At 48.7% G+C, this 10,110-nt stretch overlaps 1 non-coding gene across 1 annotated transcript; it reads left to right on the forward strand.

Annotated features, from left to right (window-relative positions):
• The first annotated feature begins 3,315 nt into the window (after nucleotides 1–3,315).
• On the forward strand, nucleotides 3,316–3,481 carry LOC135036268 (U1 spliceosomal RNA). The gene has a single exon (XR_010231071.1). It is a non-coding gene; the product is annotated as a U1 spliceosomal RNA (small nuclear RNA).
• The last annotated feature ends 6,629 nt before the right edge of the window (nucleotides 3,482–10,110 follow it).

Below are 10,110 nucleotides of genomic sequence, written 5' to 3' on the forward strand. Positions count from 1 at the left end.
TTTGGCGCAAATTACATACAGCAGCGCTACTGTGCAAACATTAAGTTACTGTGCTATTCCTGGGTTATATAGCGCTGGGGTATGTGCTGGCATACTCTCTCTCTGTCTCTCCAAAGTGCAGAGCCGGCCATAGGCATAGGCAAACTAGGCAATTGCCTAGGGCATTTGATATGCCTAGGGGCATCAGCAACTTCTGCTGATTAAAATGATATGCGGCATGCCTATATTCTGTGTGTAGCATTTCATATGCAGATACAGCCACAGTCTCACACAGTATATAGGCGTGCTGCATATCATTTTAATCAGCAGAAGCTGCGTGTGCATCCTAACAACATAGCAATGCAAATAAGATGCATTTTAATAAAAAAAAGGTGCCCCAACGTTAGCATTGAGGCAAGATTTATGAGGACACATCTGTATCCAAGCAGAGGCAGAGGTCACAGTGTTAGTGGCAGTGTGAGTGCTGTGTGCATGTGAGTGGGTTGATTGTGCAGTAGTGTTCGGAATATGAGTAAGGAGCATTATGTGTGTCATGTAAAAATGCATTAATAATGTGCAACATATGTGTAAGGGGCACTATGTGTGTCATTATGTGTATAAGGGCATTAATAATGTGCGGCATATGTGTAAGGGACATTGGTGGTCATTCCGAGTTGTTCGCTCGGTAATTTTCTTCGCATCGCAGCGATTTTCCGCTAATTGCGCATGCGCAAGGGTGGTCATTCCGAGTTGTTCGCTCTGTAATTTTCTTCGCATCGCAGCGATTTTCCGCTAATTGCGCATGCGCAATGTTCGCTCTGCGACTGCGCAAAGTAAATTTGCTATGCAGTTAGGTATTTTACTCAAGGCATTACGAGGTTTTTTCTTTGTTCTGCTGATCGTAGTGTGATTGACAGGAAGTGGGTGTTTCTGGGCGGATACTGGCCGTTTTATGGGTGTGTGTGAAAAAACGCTGCCGTTTCTGGGTAAAACGCGGGAGTGTCTGAAGAAACGGGGGAGTGTCTGGGCGAACGCTGGGTGTGTTTGTGACGTCAAACCAGGAACGAAACTGACTGAACTGATCACAGTTGTCGAGTAAGTCTGGAGCTACTCAGAAACTGCTAAGAAGTGTCTATTCGCAATTCTGCTAATCTTTCGTTCGCAATTTTGATAAGCTAAGATTCACTCCCAGTAGTCGGCGGCTTAGCGTGTGCAATGCTGCTAAAAGCAGCTTGCGAGCTAACAACTCGGAATGAGGGCCATTATGTGTAAAAGGGCATTAATAAAGGTTGTCATAATGTGTAAGACGCATTATGTTTATAAGGACATTAATGATGTGTCTCATATGTGTAAGGGGCATTACTGTGTGGAATTATGTGTATAAATGCATTACTAATGTGTGGCATTATGTGTATAAGGTGCTCTAATATGTAGCGTTGCGTATAGAAAGGGCATTTACTGTGTTGTCTAATGTGAATAAAGAGCAATAGGGTGTGGTGTAATGTAAATAAGGAGCAATTCAGTGTGATGTAATGTGAATAAGGAGCACTACTGTACGAAGTAACGTTTATAAGGTAAAGTGATACTACTGTGGGATGTAATGTGAATTATGGACACTATCACGTGATCAAATGTGAATAAAATTGCAGTACTGTGTGGCGGAATTTTAATTGGGGGTACTATTGTGTGGACATGCCCATTGCCAGCAAAAACACACCCCTTTTTGGACTGTGCGCCAAATGTGCGAACTGTTCCTGTTTAAAATATAGGGGGTACAAACACCAAAATAAGTACTGTTATGGGTGAGGTTTGATGGTGCTGGGAAAGAGGTGCAAGGTCAGAGGCGGAACCAGCGGTGGTGCTAGGGGGCACCAGGCAAAATCTTGCCTAGGGCATCATATTGGTTAGGGCCAGCTCTGCCAAAGGGCCTTGTGGGGGAAATGTCTTCAGTAAAAGCATTCCCTGTGTGTGTGGTGTGTCGGTACGCGTGTGTCGACATGTCTGAGGAAGAAGGCTATATTAGAGAGGAGCGGGAGCAAATGAATGTGGTGTCTCCGCCGACACCTGATTGGATGGATATGTGGAATGTTTTAATTGCTAGTGTAAACTCATTGCACAAAAGATTAGACAAGGCTGAAGATTTGGGACAGTCAGGGTCTCAACCCATGCCTGATCCTATGTCGCAGGGACTGTCAGGGTCTCATAAGTGCCCACTATCCAGATTGTTGACACAGATACCGGCACGGATTCTGACTCCAGTGTCGATTACGATGATGCAAAGTTACAGCCAAAATTGGCAAAATACATTTGATATATGATTATGGCAATAAAAGATGTTTTGCACATCACAGAGGAGCCCCCTATCCCTGACAAGAGGGTACATATGTACAAGGGAAAGAAGCCTGAGGTAACCTTTTCCCCTCACACGAGCTGAACGAGTTATGTGAAAAAGCTTGGGAATCTCCTGCAGATTTCCAAAAGGATTCTTATGGCGTATCCTTTCCCATCAACGGATAGGTTACGATGGGAATCCTCCCCTTGGGTGGACAAAGCATTAACACGCTTATCCAAGAAGTTAGCCCTCCCGTCCCAGGATACGGCTACCCTCAAAGAGTCTGCTGACCGCAAACAGGAGATTACCCTGAAGTCCATTTATACACATTCAGGTACCTTACTCAGACCGGCAATTGCGTCGGCCTGGGTGTGTATGTGTAGTGCTGTAGCGGCATGGACGGATACCCTAGATAAGGATACTATTTTATTGCCCCTGGGGCATATAAGAGATGATGTCCTATATATGTGTGTATGCAAACTACAGGTGGTGCTGCATGGCTCACACCCTTTTGCTTGTCTTGTAGAGCAACTCTGGAGCTGTTACTGGGTCCAGCTGCTGCAAGAAATCAGCTTGAATGCTTCAGGGGCTGGGGCATGGCCAACATGAGCCCCACACTGATGGGGGTGTATAAAGCGATCTAGGGGTCATCCAAGCGCAACCCCACAAAGGCCGCCATGCCCTGCGTGACCATTTTCTCTTTTCATATGCAGACGAGGGTTGCAGCCAACTATACCCATTGCTTGGATGACATCACCATATGCGAATCCATCTGCTGCAGGCCTTCCCCCAGGAATGCTTGCACTAGTTGTTGCATTTGGTTTGTTGTTTGGGGGGTGCTTCAGTATTAGGCAGCCTTCTGCCCTCACACATTCGTCTGAAAATGTGTTCTCCCTGCAGTTGTTGTCCCCAGATGAGAGTTCCCTTGTGCTGCCTCAGTTGAATCTCCTTTACTTGACGGAGGTGTGCCTGAGCAGCGGCCCTCCCCAGCCCTATCTCAAATCATACTTATTTTGCTTAGGTGATACCATGGTCATGAAGATTGTTTTCCCAGGGTGAGGTTCATTCATTGCATTCTGGGTATGCTGACCTCTGTGATTTCCCCAAATGTGGGAATCTCGACTGTATAATTTGTGGTAGGGGGGGGGACTGCATTTGTGCTTTCCCCTGGTTGGCTCTGGTATAATTTAGATCTCATTGTCTCAGGTCTCTCTCCAGCCTAGTTTGCTGTCTGTTTCCACTTCTCTTTTCTTGAGCCCATCCCTTCTATGCCCTTGCGCACTATCCTGACTTCTCCCGTCTGCTTACTTTGTGCCTTCCAACGCACAATGCGAACTACAGGTGGTGTTGCAGGGCCCACACCCTTTTATTTGCCTTACAGAGCAGCTCTGGAGCTGTTACAGTGCCCAGCTGCAGCAAGAAATCAGCTTGAATGCTTCAGGGGCTGGGGCATGGCCAACATGAGCCCCACACCAAAGGAGGGTGGGGGGTGTTCAATGCGAACTAGGGGTCATCCAAGCGCCCCTTTTCTCTTTTCATATGCAGATGAGGGTTCCAGCCAACTTTGGCCCACTGCTTGGATGACATCACCGTATGCAAATCCGTCTGCTGCAGACCTTTCCCCAGGAATGCTTGTACTAGTTGTTGCATATGGTTTGATGTTTGAGGGTGCTTCAGTATTAGGCAGCCTTCCGCCCTCTCATTTTCATCTGAAAAGATGTGGTCTCCCTGCAGTTGTTGTCCCCAGACAAGAGTTCCCTTGTGCTTCCTCAGTTGAATCTCCTTAACTTGACGGGGGTGTGCTCGAGCAGCCGCCCTCCACAGCCCTATCCCAACACATGCTTTTCTTGCGTATGAGATCTCTTGATCATGAAGATAGTTCTCACAGGGTGAGGTTCATCCATTACATTTTAAAGTAGGAAGGTACAAATTGCATATTCAAATTACATATATGTGCTGGATTCAAATGTTTTCCCCCCTTCCTTTCTCAATTGTGCCCATCAGCAGCTATTCTAATGTTGCTGCCAATGGGTGTGACACATTAATTTCTTCTGTGGGGTACACTGGACTCCACAAGGATTCACATTGGGGTGTAGAGTAGGATCTTGATCTGAGGCACCAACAGGCTCAAAGCTTTTGACTGTTCCCAAGATGCTCAGCGCCCCCTGCTCTATAACCTCGCTTCCATGAACAGGGAGCTCAGTTTGTAGTTGGTGCCTTCAGTAGCAGGCCACTTAACAGGGGGCTGCCTCAGGCAGCCTATTCTTAGCTATTAATTTTGACAAGAAAATAAGAACTTTTTTTATAAGAATCTACAAGGGCTGCAGCAGGTTAGGTCTAATAGACATCTTTACTGCAGCTCCATCACTCCCAGCGGCGCAGTATACTCCCGTGCCCTGGTTGCTGGGTCACTGCAGCGGAGGCTCCGGTTTCTTCCTAAGGTCAGTCACACACACACCGCCCTCCGGGATCACGAGGCCGCTGATGAAAGGGAGGTAAGGGACTTCTGTGCCCACACTATACCGTGATCCAGCGTGGCTGTAGGGGGTGGGCCATGTGCGCACTAGCGTGGACACTGATTACTGGGCAGCCGCTCCACTAGCCACCAGGGACAGTTAAGGAGCACAGCTCTGGGGGGGTTTTCTCTTAAATTAACCCCATTTTGTACTACCCGCAGTGCATTGTGATAGGTAATAGAGCCTGATTCAGGTTGGATTGCAATCGCAATAAGCAATCCAACTGCAAAAATTGCTAAGAGCATACGCATGCGCCTGCATTTTCTGCGGCACCCCGCAGATAATGCGATCGCTTCTGACTGTCAATTGGTGCTGGGGGGGGGGGGGGTCAGCAACAATCCATTTCCAAGTCGGAGATGGAGCGGTGCATGGGCAGGGCTACAAAATGGGGTCGGCATCGGAGAAACAGGAGGCGTGGTCAGAGCTGCTGCATGACATCACATGCAGCAGCTGCGATCACAAAAATGGTGGCGGCTTCCTGCGCACACATACAGTCTGCACCAACAGGAGGCTAACCCATTTTTTATGATCACGCTGAACTGCACTGAGACTGCAATTTCAGCGTGGTCAAGAAGGGAGGCGGCATGCTGGGTGGCCCCAGCATGCGAACCAAAGGATTGCAAATTCTGTTACTTAGCAGAATTTGCAATCCTTACTGAATTAGGCCCATTGATTACAAAATGTATTTGTAAATATTTGAAGTTTTTCTTCAGGGACTAACACAAAAGATGCTTGGGGCTACTAACACATGGGTAAGCCACGTAAAGCTTCCCATGGGTCAGTGGCATCACAACGGGGTTGCGGCCCACACCCGAGTGTCACCCGCCAAGGGGGGTGACACCAAAGTGCCGGCTCCTCTTCAGTGACAGAATATGGGTGTTTCACTGTAACATTACGTGCAACACCCAGTTTCTGTCACTGTGCAGGAGCCAGCACCACTCACACACTAGTCCCCGGGTGCAGCACTCAACCCCCGGGATACCCGGAGCAACAAAATGGAGATTCAGGAAAACAGGCCACACCCCTACCTATGAGACCATGCCTCCTTTTTACCATTGCGCTGCTTATCTGCGCGCACTGCATTACAATCTCCCTCGCTGCCTCTCTGGGTGTCACCAATGATAGTGACACCTTTGCCATGCTTGTAGCAGCTGGTCCTAAGATCTACGCCTCCAGCCCTGAGTGTTTGCCCTTGTGACTTGTTGATCATCATAGCGAAGCAGATTCTTACAGAAAACTGCAGGGGCTTAGATTGAAAAGAAAAACATTGACGAACCCATCATTTCAGCAACAGGGTCTGCCACACGGCTGACTGAAATGACTGGTTGGTTTGGGCCCCCACCAAAAAAGAAGCAATCAATCTCTCCTTGCACAAACTGGCTCTACAGAGGCAAGATGTCCACCTCATCATCCTCCGATTCCTCACCCCTTTCACTGTGTACATCGCCCCCCTCACATATTATTAATTCGTCCCCACTGGAATCCACCATCTCAGATCCCTGTGTACTTTCTGGAGGCAATTGCTGGTAAATGTCTCCACGGAGGAATTGATTATAATTCATTTTGATGATCATCATCTTCTCCACATTTTCTGGAAGTAACCTCGTACGCCGATTGCTGACAAGGTGAGCGGCTGCACTAAACACTCTTCTGGAGTACACACTGGAGGGAGGGCAACTTAGGTAGAATAAAGCCAGTTTGTGCAAGGGCCTCCAAATTGCCTCTTTTTCCTGCCAGTATACATACGGACTGTCTGACGTGCCTACCTGGATGCGGTCACTCATATAATCCTCCACCATTCTTTCAAAGGTGACAGAATCATATGTAGTGACAGTAGACGACATGTCAGTAATCGTTGCCAGGTCCTTCAGTCCGGACCAGATGTCAGCACTCACTCCAAACTTCCCTGCATCACCGCCAGTGGGTGGGCTCGGAATTCTTAGCCTTTTCCTTGCACCCCCAGTTGCGGGAGAATATGAAGGAGGAGCTGTTGACGGGTCACGTTCCGCTTGACTTGACCATTTTCTCACCAGCAGGTCTTTGAACCTCTGCAGACTTGTGTCTGCCGGAAAGAGAGCTACAATGTAGGTTTTAAATCTAGGATCGAGCACGGTGGCCAAAATGTATTGCTCTGATTTCAACAGATTGAATCCTGGTTAAGCGAATTAAGGGCTCCATCCACAAGTCCCACATGCCTAGCGGAATCGCTCTGTTTTAGCTCCTCCTTCAATGTCTCCAGCTTCTTCTGCAAAAGCCTGATGAGGGGAATGACCTGACTCAGGCTGGCAGTGTCTGAACTGACTTCACGTGTGGCAAGTTCAAAGGGTTGCAGAACCTTACACAACGTTGAAATCATTCTCCACTGCGCTTGAGTCAGGTGCATTCCCCCTCCTTTGTCTATATCGTGGGTAGATGTATAGGCTTGAATGGCCTTTTGCTGCTCCTCCATCCTCTGAAGCATATAGAGGGTTGAATTCCACCTCGTTACCACCTCTTGCTTCAGAGGATGGCAGGGCAGGTTCAGGAATGTTTGGTGGTGCTCCAGTCTTCGGCACGCTGTGGCTGAATGCAGAAAGTGGCCCGGAATTCTTCGGGCCACCGACAGCATCTCTTGCACGCCACAGTCGTTTTTTTAAATAATTCTGCACCACCAAATTCAATGTATGTGCAAAACATGGGACGTGCTGGAATTTGCCCAGATGTAATGCACGCACAATATTGGTGGCATTGTCCGATGTCACAAATCCCCAGGAGAGTCCAATTGGGGTAAGCCATTCTGCGATGATGTTCCTCAGTTTCCGTAAGAGGTTGTCAGCTGTGTGCCTCTTATGGAAAGCGGTGATACAAAGCGTAGTCTGCCTAGGAACGAGTTGGCATTTGCGAGATGCTGCTACTGGTGCCGCCGCTGCTGTTCTTGCTGCGGGAGGCAATACATCTACCCAGTGAGCTGTCACAGTCATATAGTCCTGAGTCTGCCCGGCTCCACTTAACCACGGATATGTGGACTAGTGGACCTTGGGTACAACTGCATTTTTTAGGACACTGGTGACTCTTTTTCTGAGGTCTGTGTACATTTTCGGTATCGCCTGCCTAGAGAAATGGAACCTAGATGGCATTTGGTACCGGGGACACAGTACCTCAATCAAGTCTCTAGTTGCCTCTGAATTAACGATGGATACCGGAACCACGTTTCTCACCACCCAGGCTGACAAGACCTGAGTTATCCGCTTTGCAGCAGGATGACTGCTGTGATATTTCATCTTCCTCGCAAAGGACTGTTGGACAGTCAATTGCCTACTGGAAGTAGTACAAGTGGTCTTCCGACTTCCCCTCTGGGATGACGATCGACTCCCAGCAGCAACAACAGCAGCGCCAGCAGCAGTAGGCGTTACACTCAAGGATGCATCGGAGGAATCCCAGGCAGGAGAGGACTCGTCAGACTTGCCAGTGACATGGCCTGCAGGACTATTGGCTTTCCTGTCTAAGGAGGAAATTGACACTGAGGGAGTTGGTGGTGTGGTTTGCAGGAGCTTGGTTACAAGAGGAAGGGATTTAGTGGTCAGTGGACTGCTTCCGCTGTCATCCAAAGTTTTTGAACTTGTCACTGACTAATGATTAATGCGCTGCAGACGACGTATAAGGGAGGATGTTCTGAGGTGGTTAACGTCCTTACCCCTACTTATTACAGCTTGACAAAGGCAACACACGGCTTGACACCTGTTGTCCGCATTTGTGTACAGGATGCATACCTTCATGTCCCCATTTATCCATCTTATCAGGCGTACCTCAGATTTGCGGTACAGGACAGTCCTTGCCAATTTCAGACGTTGCTGTTTGGTCTCTCCATGGCCCAGAGAATTTTCACCAAGGTAATGGCGGAAATGATGGTTCTCCTGCGTAAGCAAGGTGTCACAATTATCCCGTACTTGAGCGATCTCATAAAAGCGAGATCAAGAGAGCAGTTGCTGAACAGCGTATCACTTTCACTGAAAGTGTTACAGCAACACGGCTGGATTTTCAATATCCCAAAGTCGCAGTTGGTTTCTACAACTCGTCTGTCTTTCTTGGGCATGATTCTGGACACAGACCAGAAGAGAGTTTATCTCCCGATAGGAAAGGCCCAGGAACTCATGACTCTTGTCAGGAACCTATTGAAACCAAAACTTGTGTCAGTGCATCACTGCACTCGAGTCCTGGGAAAGATGGTGGCATCATACGAAGCCATTCCATTCGGCAGGTTCCATGCGAGGACTTTCCAATGGGACCTACTGGACAAGTGGTCTGGGTCACATTTGCAGATGCATTGGTTGATCACCCTGTCCCCCAGGGTCAGGGTATCACTCCTGTGGTGGCTGCAGAGTGCTCACCTTCTCGAGTGACGCAGATTCGGCATTCAGGACTGGATCCTGGTGACCACAGAGGCAAGCCTCCAAGGTTGGGGAGCAGTCACACAGGGAAGAAATATCCAAGGTCTTTGGTCAAGTCAAGAGACTTGTCTTCACATCAACATCCTGAAACTAGGGGCCATATACAATGCCCTACGTCAAGCGGAGAGAGACCTTACTTCGCGACCAACCGGTTCTGATCCAGTCAGACAACGTCACCGCAGTGGCTCATGTAAACCGCCAAGGCGGCACAAGGAGCAGAGTGGCGATGGCACAAGCCACCAGAATTCTTCGCTGGGTGGAGAATCACGCAAGCGCACTGTCAGCAGTGTTCATTCTGGGAGTGGACAACTGGGAAGCAGACTTCCTCAGCAGACACGACCTACATCCGGGAGAGTGGGGACTTCATCAGGAAGTCTTTGCACAGATTACAAGTCGGTGGGAACTGCCACAGATAGACATGATGGCGTCCCGGCTCAACAAAAAGCTACAGAGGTATTGCGCAAGGTCAAGAGACCCTCAGGCAGTAGCTGTAGACACCCTAGTGACACCGTGGGTGTTCCAGCCGGTCTATGTATTTCCTCCTCTTCCTCTCATACCCAAGGTGTTAAGGATAATAAGACAAAGAGGAGTGAGAACAATCCTCATTGTTCCAGATTGGCCACGGAGGACCTGGTATCCGGATCTGCAGGAAATGCTCACAGAAGATCCGTGGCCTCTTCCTCTAAGACAGGACCTGTTGCATCAGGGGCCCTGTCTGTTCCAAGACTTACCGCGGCTGCGTTTGACGGCATGGCGGTTGAATGCCGGATCCTAGCAGTGAAAGGCATTCCGGTTGAGGTCATCCCTACGCTGATAAAGGCTAGGAAGGATGTAACGTCAAAACATTACACCGTAT

The sequence above is a fragment of the Pseudophryne corroboree genome, unplaced genomic scaffold, assembly GCF_028390025.1.
Source record: "Pseudophryne corroboree isolate aPseCor3 unplaced genomic scaffold, aPseCor3.hap2 scaffold_639, whole genome shotgun sequence".
Lineage (NCBI taxonomy): Eukaryota > Metazoa > Chordata > Amphibia > Anura > Myobatrachidae > Pseudophryne > Pseudophryne corroboree.